This window comes from Anopheles merus, chromosome 3L (assembly GCF_017562075.2).
Source record: "Anopheles merus strain MAF chromosome 3L, AmerM5.1, whole genome shotgun sequence".
In the NCBI taxonomy this organism is placed as follows: domain Eukaryota; kingdom Metazoa; phylum Arthropoda; class Insecta; order Diptera; family Culicidae; genus Anopheles; species Anopheles merus.
The window spans coordinates 5,126,383-5,141,244 of record NC_054085.1 but is presented as its reverse complement, the minus strand read 5'-3'; the positions used below and the strand labels follow the sequence as shown (position 1 = coordinate 5,141,244).

General features: G+C 40.2%; 1 protein-coding gene across 9 annotated transcripts in view; it reads right to left on the bottom strand.

Moving 5' to 3' along the window:
• LOC121598311 (kinesin-like protein unc-104) overlaps positions 1-14,862 on the bottom strand; it is a 49,067-nt gene that overhangs the window by 17,668 nt on the left and 16,537 nt on the right. For 6 of the 9 annotated variants that reach the window (XM_041924945.1, XM_041924949.1, XM_041924950.1 and 3 more), the window contains exon 1: positions 4,707-5,073. The exons of 1 other annotated variant lie outside the window; for it this stretch is intronic. The gene's annotated coding sequence lies outside the window, so the exon portion shown is untranslated. Of the gene's footprint in view, positions 1-4,706; positions 5,075-14,862 lie in introns of those variants that run through there. 2 more of the 9 variants (XM_041924952.1, XM_041924947.1) reach the window with 2 other exon arrangements.

Genomic DNA, 14,862 nt, shown 5'->3' with positions numbered 1-14,862 from the left:
GTTTTTGAATGTTTCTCCCTTTTTTTCGTTGTTCAGTTGAGTGCTAACGCAAAGCACAAGCCATTCATTACACGCAAATGCTGGCGCCAGAGGTCTGCCAGCGACAGCACTAGTCCGTATGGTTTGTTTTTCTTTTTACGCGATTTAATCGCAAAGGGATCGCAAGAAGTGGGTAGGGAGATGTAAAAGCATAGGCTATCCTTCTCACAGGAAGGAAACATGGAAACTTCTACAAGTAGCCATGGTGCGGTCGTTTGAAATGGCCTTAAATGGGAAATGGCCTTTGCCCTGAACCATGTCAGTTTTCGTGTTTTATGTGGGGTTTATAGTTAACACATTTCGGCTTAGTGTATAAGGCTGTTTTGAAAGATATTCCGTGAAGGTACATAGAAAAAATTTTATATTAAACAATAACCAGATACATTAACAACCCCGTACCCTTAACATAACAACATATTTTTACTATTATGACTAACACGTCCAGAACAATTGCAGTCAGTGCAGTCAGTTAGGAGTCAGTAGAAATGCAACTTTGTAAAAATGCATAATCATTTTCTCTCATTACCTGTTACCTGACCTGCTGACCTTATAATCATTTGTGTTACAGAGCTTTACCGTCGGCAAAGCACAACGTTAAACCGACAACACCTTCTACAACGGTGCGGTATTATGCCCACTGGCTACACATGCAGGCACATTCGAACGTACTATTAGAACCGAATGGATATGGATTTTTATTGGATGAAAACCAAGCCGTTAGTGGTGTGTTTGCTATGCACAATAGTATTAGTAGTACAACCATCCATCCCTATCACCAACCCCCAGATGGAGCACCTTCCATCGTGTAGCTACCCCGAAACATTCACAAAGCAAATTGGATGAATCACGTAGCGTAGCGTATCCATCCATGCAGTCGCGACTTCTGGGCGACTTTTCACATCGGTGAACTACTTGCTACCTTCGCACGTTCGTACAAATACACCCGCTCGACGGCAACCTGGAGCCATTCCAGGGAGCCAACTCTCTGGCATGTCCAATAGCGTGACTCATGCGTTGTGGGTACGGTGTACAGTTTCTTCCAAACAAGGATTCGATTTGCTCTTCCATATTTTGCCTTTGTACCTTTGAGTTTTATATACAATAGTACAGCAAACTGAATTGGTTTTACCGAAACGAACCCAAGACTAGACACAGATGATAGCAAATATTACCCTAGGCAGAAACATTGGGCAAAGAAAGCGGTTCTCCCCAGACAGCGAACCTGTGCGCAAACGACTCTACCACTACTCAATATCGTTCGTCCATTTGCTGACGATGGATTTTTGCCAGTGCGTATTATATTTCAGTGCAAGCATGAAGCTACCATTACCAGTGTGGCGTTGTGCTCCGTTCGCCTTACTATGTTTGCCTTTGTAATGGTCGTACGGTGGTTGTGGGCGAACGGTTTTTGCAGACATCAATATTAATGGCGATGTTGTTATGTTATTATTGACATTTATTTTACGTGATCCAATATGAACGATAAGTGTACAAACACACATCGCAGTATGGCTAATGTAGACCGTGTAAAAAAGTAAAATATAGAGCTTTTTTGAATTTCCGCGACAGTATATTAGTACAACAACCTGTACTATAAGTGGATGCCTTTATGTTTGAAGACAGTAAACATGTTTTAAGTAACTAAGTTTAAACAGTATATTGTCAATAAGATTTCAAAACAAGACATTTTTATTTGTCAATGTCATATATAATTCAAAAATTATGTTCATTCTACGGTGAAACGGTCTGAATGAGTAGCGATCCCGTCCAACTTACGGGGATCTTTCACGTATTTCGAATATTTCAATTATTCCTCAACCAATGTGTACGAATCCATATTTTCCTTTTCTAGGTATCACATTCCAGTTGACTTTTCATATACAAATCAACAAATTACCTTAAAAGTTATATGTTATATGTTTTACCTCTTTTTATGTGACGTATTCAATTTGTTTTGTTAAACTATGTTTGATGCATTAAATATATTATTTTATTATAAAATGGATTATATTCCATTCCACATTATATTCCATGAGCAGTTTGTTTGTGCTATTTCTTCATATCATCACCCCCATGCAGTCCAATCTAATTCCGTATGATTCCACTAACGGGTCACGGGTCGACAACCTCTAATTCTTCGCTATTGATTATCTGTTTCTGAACGAAAATAATTCTTCACATGCATAAAACCCCCATACCTCTTCGACGAAGGGTGGAATCGTTCGTTTGTGCGACAAACAGGGCATGTGTGGTCTGCTCTATGCTAGATGCGGTTTCTAACTAATTCACCAACACTACTGTTAGACTATTAGACGGCAGGGACATTTTTCAAGGTAACTTACTGCCGCAGGCCACACGCTCACATCGTCACACGCACACAGAGCAAGCCGTGTGGACAGGCGGGCGCCTTTTCCTGCCCGAAAAGGATCCATTAGTGAGGGCATCAGCTGCAGTACGGAAATGTGGTGCCATGCAAATTGCATCTCATCCTCTTTTGCTTGTGGAATACCTCTAGACACATACAGGCAACACTGTACGTTCTGTTCTACTTCCTCGTACCAGGCCACTGGGCTGGCCCGCAGCAAAACGGATGACTCATCCTGGTGTGCTCCATTTTCCTACTCATTTATTTATTCTTATTATTAGCACGTGTCGATTCAAAAGCACGACATGCACACAAGGATGGAGGTAGAACACATTCGTACACTGTTGTGTTGTTCTCTTTGTGTACCGCGGAGCCAGAAAAGAGCAACATCTTCCCTCGCATATGGGTGTGTTGGTCAGGAAAATCGATATCAAAGCCTTCCTTTTTCCCACCTTTCCACTGGTACTTGCGGCAAAAGATTATCCCACGCTAGATTGGTCAGCCTTTTTGTGCACGTGTGAATGTATGCATCGTGTGGCTGTGTGGGTAACTTTGTTTCCTTCTCCAGCAGGAACGTTTGTCTATCCCGCAACAAATAACGTCTCGCTCTTTCTTCTGGTTGGGGTTCGTTTATTCCCTCAATCGATATCGAAGCACTCATTCTCTTCCACATTGCAAGCGGTGGGCCCACTCACTGTGCGTTGGGAAGGGAACAAATGATCTACCATTCTTGGGTCGTGGGCCCACAGTGGTGCCTCCACTGCCATAATGCATACAGCGGGAGTGTTTTGTGTACGGAAAAATTGCCCGATACTGATTGAGAGGATAATGCAGATAATCAGCGCTCTGGTTCGTGACAGATCACGTACCAGATGGGGCCTGGCAGCCCAAATGGCTAAGGAACTACTACTACTACGGCGTGACCTCGAGTGTTCGCTGCCGTCGGACACAAACGAACGCGTCCACAAGGATGCTTCAAGGATGAAGTGATTCTGGCGAGTGTAGTTGTCTCAAGTACCATGCCAACCAGATGTACCATATTGTGAGTTGGTTAATACTTAATAATTCACATAAATACCTGATATTTAGCTGATGTACTGGAAGAAGATACGTGTAGTACACAAACGTGCAACGAACTAAGATTCGATTTTTGAAATAATTTTGTTTATACAAAAAAGTACCAAAAGTAAAAGCAGAACACAAAGAAATATGGACCAAAACAAATAAACAAAAACTATAGATTTGTAACAGACTTAAGCATTATACAACTTCTGCTATTTTCTTCATAAACCTTTCAAAATTACAAAGCGATGACGACAATGTTAAAAATCCGTTCCAATATTTCACTCACAGATATTCTCTTTCTCTCACTGTAACGTATTCACTCACACCAGCCAATGCTCAGCAGCGCTATCACTCTCTCGCTGTCGGAAAACGCAAAAATATCCTTAGTTTTCCTCGCGTGGAAATCACGAGTGAGCACACACTTTTCTCTTTCAGCTCATAGCCGTGCTTTTGCTTCTAACGTATATTTCCATTTCGGGAGAGCGAGAGCAAGAAATGATAGTGATATGGCTAGAGAGCAAAACTACCGAGAGATGGATGGAAAATCATTGAATGGAAAATTGCACTTGGAAATTCACAAAATGGCGCTGCAGAATTTTATTTTTACCCTACTTCTTTCACCATTTTTGTGGTGTTTTTCCACCATTGAGCATGCTTCAGCTAACACGTGCAAAGAAGTATATCATCATTTTAGCAACAGCACAAATGGAAGAACTAATGTATTTGATACACTTCATATGTTATGGAGAGTAGCTTTTATAATAATCCATTTTAAATACAAATTCTGATTGAAACTGTCATCCTTTCAATGCACCATATGCACAATTAACCTTTTCACACATACTTATTCGCCCACCACTCAGCTATATCCACGCACGCCCCATCCCCTCCACGAATGCTATCAGCGGACATGACCTTTAACAAGTATTCGCTTGTCTGCATGCGTCGTAGTCGATAATTAAGATGATTTTGCATACTATTAACAGCCACTGGCACGATGCAAGCAGTTTTTGCTTTTATTCATACACAGAAACACACATAGTAAGGTAATCAAACCCTTATAAACCATTTACACTTCTAAACCATGAATAATCAATGGCTGGCATATTCTTACACCACCCCTTGCAACGACAGGGAGAAGGCGAGGAGATGGGTGGACGAAGAAATGACCTCGAACGAAAGAAACGAATAACCAACCCTCCTTTACCACTTGTGACGCAGGACGTGTAACACTTACAGAGGAGATGAAAATTTGGCCAACTTTTTGGCCGATGTGGAAAAAGTGCCTTGATTTAAAGCACTGTTCTAAGTGGCCAATTGTGTTGTTGTTGTTGGAGGTGTGATGTTAACACATGCACGCGTACACGGACACACACACACGCACAGACACACACACACTCGGCGGTACACGTGTGCCGTCGTGGGCAGGGTGAAATACGCTAGTCTACTAGGTGTCGAATGCTGCCAGTGCTGGTTTACCGTTGGAATTGATTTTTCTGTAATGCTATACTGTGCACCCGCACACGGTTTTTTGGGGTGGGTTTTGTGTTCCGTTCCGTTTTCAATCCATGCTGGAAGAAGGCTAGTTTGGAACTGAATCGCTTTCTCCCAATTGAGGAGAGTACTCGCGTAGGAGAGTGCACGATAATGATTCGCTCACCAGAAAAACATCCAGTAGTCTCTCAGCCGTCCACGGAATCGCTCAATATCCTTTGAATGTTGCTGCCCCGTGAGCAACGCACAGACTTGTCATATCATCGTGTGTGGTGGTATTTTTCAGCTGAGCGAACACTTGGACACGGTTTTAATGCTCACACAAGAGCCACACTTTTGGTGCAAATTGAGAAGGGAATGGGCGCGAGTTTGTGTCCTAGGGACATGCGCAGTACCTTCCAATGGCGCCTTGTGTGATACTTTATCGTTATCGATTCCAATGCACAACACATCTCAACGGTGAAACATAAAGCACGAGAGCGAGAGCAAAAAACAGACAATCAAAAAGACTCTGCCACTGCAGGGTAGAAGGAGAGAAAATGGGAAAAATTATGACGGAAAACACCGACATTCCAACATTGTGGCAGAAAAGTGAGCAACCCTTGTGAGCAAATGTTCCCTCCGTGCTTTTGTTTCGGCACCCAAAAGCCACCGAATCAGCTTGCATTATAAAGCAGGAAACAACCCAACAGGATAGGAGGGAAAAGCAAAAAAGGAAAAACAAAACGAACATAGCATGAATTGCAAAGCTAGGTCCTGGAAAAACGTCACGCTGCCAAATGTGTTTGCAAAGCGATCAACTGATGAACGGTTTGAACTCAACGTCCATACCCTATGCTCCGGACTATCCCTCCCTGCTTTGCTTCCATCGAGAAAGTGCGCGCGCAAGCCTTAATAGTGTGTGGGGAAAGGCTTCATTCCCTACTGCTGGGGCAATGGTTTCGCTAGCCGCACCATGCCGTGTATTCCCTTTTCTGTTGGCAAAATATTTTGCGGAAACACTGATTGACAGGATCCGTCGTGGCACTCTAGGCACGGGTGGAAGGATAAGGGAACAAACACGTAGTGGGACGTGTGGTGAAACTCTTGAAAAGGCGGCCGTTTGCGGTTGTTTTGAAATACGAATGAGAAAACTTTCGGTCGAATAGGACACATCATCGACAGCAACGTGATGGCGCGTTGGCATTAGTGGCGGTGGTGATGGTAAGTGGTATGAATGTGGGGGTTAAAAATAAAATTCAAATGAATGGAAACGCAAAGCATTATACTTTCTGACGGGTTGTGCGAACAGATGCATTTCGATTTAAGCACAGTATATTGTTTTGCAAGGCAAAAGTTTGGAGTAAACGTTGCGTGCACTGCCACAAGAAAAGCATACATAAAGTAGTAAGTATGTGCAATAGTTTAAGAAAGCGTCATTCTTCATACTAGCTACTTACACATTAGCTAACAATTCTACATAACATCTTATGGTCCGTATTTACACTTCAAAAAATGATAATTACTGATGTCTCTTCTCTCTCTCTCTCTCTCTCTCTCTCTCCCTCTCCCTCTCTCTCTCTCTCTCTCTCTCTCTCTCTCTCTCTCTCTCTATATATATATATATATGTATATATGTATATATATATATATATATATATATATATATATATATATATATATATATATATATATATATATATATATATATATATATACATATATATATATATAAATCACGTGACAAGGTGTTTGTTGCCTGCAGCCTTCGAAACGACTGGATCATTTTTAAAACTCAATTGCAAAAAAAAATACACGTGTGTAAACTAAACTAACTAATAACCATGTAATGAAACCAAAAATGTGATGGAGGTACAAAACAGTATACTTTTAAGAGATATTTAGTTGAAGTTTGAAATTAAGATTTCAAAAGTTAAAAGTTCAGAGTAATAACACCGCGACACTGTTTTGGTTTTGATCTGTAAGAGAATGAATGAGCAGAGAAGACGATTATGGCCAACACTTGCAAAAGAATGTTAAGTTTAATAATAAAAAAAGAAAAAATATGTATAAACGATCCTCTCGTTAGCATACTTTCCACGTCTGCACAGCCACATTTAAGAATACTAATCTGGTTCTATTCTAAGGCATAGTTATTTTAAGCACAACGTGCTATCAATCCATCTGCAAACTGTTTAGCACATATTTATAATTGTAGAAGTTTTCAGAATAAAATTTTCAGAATAAAACAACCAGTTAAAACCCATGCCAAACCCGGGTAGTGCTGACAGATCAACACAATCCGAGGGCAGCACCGTTAGCTTTTTTATGAATGTTATAACTGAGTGTAAAGTGTAAAAACTTTCACTGGATCTTTTGGAACTGAATAAATGGAAAAGTTCTTCGATCTAGAGAAATCGATCGTACGTTAGCACAAGTACTAAGATACAAGTCTTTACGAAGCAGGAACAGAAAACTATTACGTGATGCGTACACTCCAGAGTATAATCAAATATCCTTACTGTGGCAACCTTCAACGCTACAGTTAAAAGCAAAACAATTCTCACCGAGCTCTCATGCCAAGATGCAATAAACTAAACGTGTCTCTTCAGCCTACAAGACAAAACGGTCCAACTATGCTGAACGGACGCAACCAATTTCAAAAGAAAGACGTTGCGGGATGTTGCTGGACCCTTCGAAGGTTACCGGCCAGCGCGAAAACAAAACGTAATGGTCTCTAGATAGTCATTAGCGCGGTGGAGAAAGAAAAGAGATGAAAACTCTGAAAATGGTCTAGTGGAATGTGTGTCGGAGGAATATGCCATTTCTGGTGAACGTCCTTTGTCGCCCTCAAAACCTTGATGGATGTTAGCAGCAAATAACATCAACAACATAAAAAAGGTCACCACCGTGCAGTCGAGATGAAAGGTCTGTGATCTGTGGCGTATAATGAATGTGTGGGATTAAAAAAAGGACACCAAAATTCGTATTTGAGATGAAATAGTCAACCTTTAGATGATCGGAAGAGGAAAAGGTAAGCCACGAACGTTTTGACATATTTGGGAAACATTTTTAAGTATCGTTTTCTTCTGACGTCTTGGAAGTTACCAGAAATTTCCGCAACAACTGGAAAGAGCCATTGAAATAGTGAAACATAAGTTTACTTTACTTTGCTATGCAGTCTACAATAACAAACGTCTGACAACGACCTAACGAGGGCAATGTGAGCACACAAATATAAGGCATCTTCCAACGCGGTACGTTCGCCTCTTGATAACTCCTCTTTAAGCTGCTCTATGAAACTCTCCCCCATATTTGATGGGACCAAACACCAACACCACTCGTTACGCTGTCTGCAAGAGTTTATAGAGTGTGTAGGTAGATACGATGAATCACATTCATCAGGAGTAACTATCCTTGCGTACCAACCGACCTGATACTGAACAGAGACAAAACGATCTTCCCGTAAATGTAGCGAGCACCGCAGCGAGTTTGCGTCAGGATCTGCACACGCATACGCCAAAAGGACACAAAGCGAAGTGTGGCTATGTGGCAGTTTCTATTTTTAGTTGACGTCGTTTGCCAAGGAGCACCCTTTCCTGCACGCCATTTCTTAGCGCTTTGTACGCGGGGTCATGTCTGGGAATTTGCAGCATGAAAAATATTGTTCAAGAAATAGGATTCATTTATCTTGCCAATTGCAACAGCACACTTTTGCTTCAATATGGTGGTGTGTGTGTATAGGTAGAAACAAGGGTTATCTTTATTCCACATAGTAATCGATATCTACTTCCCAACCAAATAACAATGATCTGCCTGTAGATATTTTCAATAAAGCAGTTCGATTCACCAAAATCATACAAAATGGTTAAAAACAGCATCACACATTATTCAACAGCTGCGAGCTGAAAGGTTTGCGCGTGTGGCAAAAGCCCGAAGCATAACGACCGGTTTCGATGAGTATAAAACTGCGTCACCACAGCTGACGTAACGAATGGATATCGATTTTTACCATCATTTTCATCCGACTTCCTACCCTTCACCAACCTGCATCATTAAAAGCACTTGCATTTTATCACAAAAAGTTCGTATTTCGTAGCAAGCAAAGGAGATTTACTCCTCCCGTGTGGAACTTAAGCAAAGATAATCAGGTGCAGCAATACACAAACATCCAAAAGCTCGACGGAATGTTAGGAGCAAATCCTTTGCAACACGTGCCATAGCCTTTCCATAGGGAAAATGTACAGCATCCGGAAGATTCCACAAAATGTCCGTTTGAACGTAAAACCTATTAATTTTCAGTTTGCTCGTAGATGAGCCTTGTTCCTGTTGCGGTCAATTATATTTCCAAAGCTTCCTTTGTGGGTGCGGACATGTAGGCACAGGTAAAACCCGCCTTCTATTTGCATTCAGTAATGATTGCCTATTACCGCTCTGAGTAATTTGGCATATGATAGAAGTCATCAAGAAAACGTCCCTGAGGAATTCTGTTTCATTAAAAGCATGGGATAGCGCGTAAATGACCTCGGATCCTGTAAGCTAAACGATACTGCATTTCAGTTTATACAGTGCTAAGGAGGACTAACATTATTCTTATTTGACGCAACAGACGTATTCGATCGAAGTTTGCCATAGCCGCTAATCGAGTTCACTCGCAGATAATTGAGTGTGTAGAGGGACTTGGTTTGCACACATGCATAACTTCAATTTACTTTACATGTATTTTTAAACACTTATCTAATGGAAACGAAATATTTCCATTTGAATTTCTAATGTATTATTAAAAAGAATATTTTCATATTCTTTGCAGGCTTCTCTATATGCTTCCTATAATTATGTTATTAAGCAAGTGGATGTTCCTTGCCATTTTTATTGTTGTTACAAACACATGCGAAAGAAATCGTACCTATTTCATTATAATGAACTACTTCTTCTTCTTCTTCTTCTTCTTTGGCACAACAACCGTTGTCGATCCAGGCCTGCATATTGAACTACGCCCCTGTAAAAAGTGTAGTTCGTATGGTCTTATGGACGGTGGATGGTGGTATCGACGTTCGTATTCACAAAAAACAGCCTATTCAAAAATTAAACACATCATAAGAGTGTTGACGTAATAAGAGTTCCTTAAAATAAATAAACATTCATTTGTTTCAATCAGCTGTTTAATTTTGATGTAAAAAATACTTCCGTCAAGTAATCTTAATTTAAAACAATACGGGACAGTAATTAATCATTTATTATACACATATTTTACATTTATTATACACATACATTATACACCAAAGTATCATATTTTATTTAACAGCTAAACAGGAATCTCCAGCAACTTTAAACTATTATAAAACAATTGTTATGTCGTTATAGAATAAAACACTGGGCGACTCCATTATTGAAATAGAATGTAAATCAAAACGTATTCAACAACAAAATGATTGTAGAAAAAAGATTATGACAAACATGTGTTAAAAACATATATTAAAATAATATTTACATGCCTTACATTACATAAAGACATAATATAAGCTTCATCACTTCATTTCTCTAATGTAAGCTTCAAATCAAGCGAAATATAAGATCTTCCGCACATTTTACCAATGGTCATTGCCAAAATAATACTATTTGGAGTTACGGTATCAGTTTTTATGCCTTAACAGGAACAATTAGCACTGATTTTTTTGAATATTTTAACTTTTACACTTCCATCCATTCCATTTTTTACGTAGAAACTAAGAAAAATAGCAATCTTAGCAGGATTTCTGACATTTCATTATTATCAATCAATTGAAATTTATGATATATTGGAGATGTTTATAAAACTTACTTTCTAGATTTATGTCATTGTGGACATTGAAACTAGATATCAACACAATAATTAAGTACCGACATTTACCATGTTGCAATAATGATGGAATTTTGTATTTTTGAAGACCTTTTTGTTAAAACTACATACTTGATTTTAAGCTAAACATTAGATATCATACAGTTTGCTTTACTTCATCAACTATAATGAACAGCACATTCTCATCATGAGTTACAATACATTGAAACAGCGCGTGTCGTCCATCGAACGACATAGGTCAGCTATTTTCACCACAATCGATGCATCGTCACACCAAACACTCAAAACGGAAGCTTTCAAAATATTGACCACACAGAAACACACAACTACGCTTCCGTCTACCTTCCGAATGAACGATCAACAAAGAAGAGACTACTAATGACGTGCGATTCAATACAATAACATCCACCTTACCGTATAATGGAAAATCGAACGCTGCTCCAACCGACATTGTCTGATAATGGAATGAAACGTACGGAGGAAGTCAGACCAGTCGTGACAGATAACTAAAATTTATGGGTTTCAATTTGCGCCAAAACGGAGTAATGCTCGCATTCTCGGCCGTGGCTATTTTCGTGCGGCTCACGTTAGTAAGTTCGCATTTTATTTCCTGCCACTTGAGCCACATCATGTCACAAATTCAAAATGATTTCCTCTTGCTTTGCTTCGCGCTAAATAATATGTAGTGCTATTTCTTTTGCTCTTTCTTTAAAAGACGATTTTAGCGCACAAGGAGCGACTGAGGAACGTGTAAACGACAAACAACACATGAATACGCTATAAGCTCGAACTAACCATGAGTTACATGAAAAAAATCCAGTGTCAGTCCGGACCTGAGATAAGTCAGTTGAACATATTTGTGTGATATAACTGAAGTAGACATTAAATAATAAAAAAAGCTTTATGTGATATTTTCTGTGAAACACTACGCTAAACTTGTATCCAATATGGTAGTCTTTTCGCTGTCATCTAAATGATCCGATTACCTGCACAATAGATGTAACATAACCTTACATACAAAGCTGCGTTCCTTTCCATTGTGCGTGGGTATGACGATGACGCTGGGCGAAGGAAAATCACCGCGTAGTCCAACGTAGGAGGATTTCATTGGACGTACACACAGTCACTGGTGGTTTCTTCGCCAATTGTTTCATATCTTTCCTAGCGAAGCATCTCGCCAAGGTGTGGCGAATGCCACGCAAGTGAACTACCCTTCATCCATCCACCAGACACCTTCGTTACACCGTTTGGCTGGACACGCTTGAGGACGGATTTTCATCTGGCAAATTGCGTAAGCTCATCCTGTGCGCTCTAGAGATATTGTTCTTTTGCCTTTCTTTCCTACCTTGAACCGCTGGGCGAAATCCGATCCCGCAAAGGATGGTATATTTGCCGGTTCTTCTTTGCCATTCCGTACCCATCCGACTGGGATTTACGCAGGAGCCAGAGTCGTATAGCTAGAGCTTACAGCAGTTTGCCACCAGCAAACCATTGTGCATTGGTAACACGAGATTCTTGAGTGTTGCGCGTGTACACCACGGCATCAACGGCACGCCACCGGTTCTGTGGCAAAGAGCAGTGGGCTGTACATTTTAATTAAAATTGAATTATTTATTTCAATTCCAATCGCTGACGCCAACGCCGAGTACAGGACCGTATGCCCGTGAGGCTGGCAAATAATCGTGTATATTGATAATGGCAGTAAACGGATTACCGCATTATTCCGATACGTTTTAGGTATCCTGTCAATTACGGTTTATTGCAATCGTGCTATACCTCTCTAGTGAACGAATGAATAGGGAGTTAACTTTGCTAGAATTGATGTGTTAATGCTACTCAGCACTTTGTGTGTATGTTATTTATCAATAATCACGACATATTTTGTTTAGCATTTAAACTTTGTAGTGTGTTGGAAATAAAAAATGGAAAATTAATTCCTAATTAATAAATTTAAAATTAATTGGAAAATTATCTTTACATATATTATTCAGATGATTTCGTTTGCCCAAAAGCTCTTGTTTTGAAGATTAATTTGTTGTTATGCGATCACAATAAGAATTATCGTCTGCATACTTTCAAAAGTCGTTGGCCATTGTGAAATCCCACAACTGCATTAGCTCACTTTAAAGTTGTATCCATTTTCAGCTCACATGATTGATGATAATTTGATTGAAACAGGCACAGTTCCAATTACCTACGCTAATTGCCTGCCAACGCACAAAACAGAAGTGTCATTCTATTTTGATCATTCATTTCACACAAATGCCTCATTGAAAACAACGGTAAAAATAACCGCTTCAAATTAGTTTTTTGTTGAGCTTTTCTACTATTTGCCAAGGCGTTTTCTTGATGGTAGGGAAGGATTCGACCTGTTTCGTTGTTAAAAAAAACACATACACACACCTTACACTGTTTGGGGTTGGGCCCGCCGAAATAAAACACCATTCTAAGGAAGTGTTTGAAGCCGACACCCCCATTTAAAGATTAAATTCAAATATTTCATGCTCAGTTCACTAACCTGTGAGTACCCCGGGAGAGTGCCCCAGGATCTTTCCATGCTGTCTGTGCGTAAAAAACGGTACTACCCGTCACCAACGACCATTCTCCCTTGATGGCACTGAAACGTCTACCCACACGGTGTGGCTCGTAGGCTTTCATAAATGAGCCTACACCACAAGCACGGCCATCATTTTTCCCGCTCCATAATGTCCCACTTCGAGAAGGTGCACCGTTTGGGGTCCAACTGCTGCTTTCAGTAGCGGCACAAGCTGCTTCCACCATTGAACAGGTCTTCTTGTGAATAAAATATAATCTTTATTTATACACCTTTTCACCTCACGCCTGTGACGGGCAGCGGGAGGAATGGAAAGAGCAAGCGAATGACTCAGAACTGAAGGTTACACCGGTAGAAATAGGCTGAAGAAAATAAGCGCTGCGTGTAAATATTGTAGCAGGTAATATTGTCCCCATCGTCTTGGGCGGGTACTACCCCGCGCAAAGGGTACGCCCGCGGGAGCACCTTCAGAATGATCTTCCCCTACAGCAAATTGAAACCTTAAACTCCGAAGCTCACCTCGGGCGGCATATTACGACTTCACGAATCTGGCGTGTCGTTAATTTAGGTGTAATATGAAGATGTTTTAACATAAGCTTTTTTTTTGGTTGATAGTTCAAACCATTATACCCTCATCGGCTTACGCTCCAGCCCTCCAGGGGAGGTAACTTGATTAGTCGGCGCGTCTATTTATTTTCCACCGTGAAGATAATGTCCGCATTTCTCTCACGTTCCTCGCTCACTTAATTGGGGGCCATGAAAATATGCAGTGAAATGTGGCCATCCTTTGCAGTCAGCAGTAGCGCCCCAGCCGTATCCTTCGTATCGGTCACATTAATGATTTGCAACCATCCGTACCGTGCAGAAGGTAGCTTCATTAATCATCGTGCCGTTTACTGTGCATTTTTCTTGAAGCATTAGTGTAATTTATGGGTGGTAAACATACGAAAAACTTTGACGTGAGGATGAGCTCGAGATCACGATACAATTAAGCTAAACGAAATCATGTAAACGAAGCTACTGCTGCTGTTGTCGTTCGAAATGGATGTCACGAGTAAAAGACCTCATGATATAGCCAATACTCCGAGAGGATACTTTCTCTGTCCCTGTTACTCTGCAACATCGGTTACTGGTTGAAAGCGGCACAAGGTTAACGAGCAATTTTCTAAGATGGTTTATTCCTCCTTTTTAGGCTTTTGAGACGTGTGTTTTTATTTAAGAAGCGATACAGCGAACGTAGTAAACTTCTCCATATATTGTGCTAGACAGTGCTGTGCTAGATTTGAGCTTCAGACGGTAAATATCTAAAAAGATGAGATCTTTTGAACGATATGCCTCTGCAGGCTCAATATTTTAGTACAGGAAATTTAATGACTTCATATTCATAGGATATGTAATTATTATTTTCCATTTTCATTGCTTGTTGCCAGAAATACAGAATCATCTTACAAAATTATTTAAAATAAACATCTTTTATTAGAACTTTGAAACATTTATATCGCTAAAATGAAATCTAGTTGATGGTGC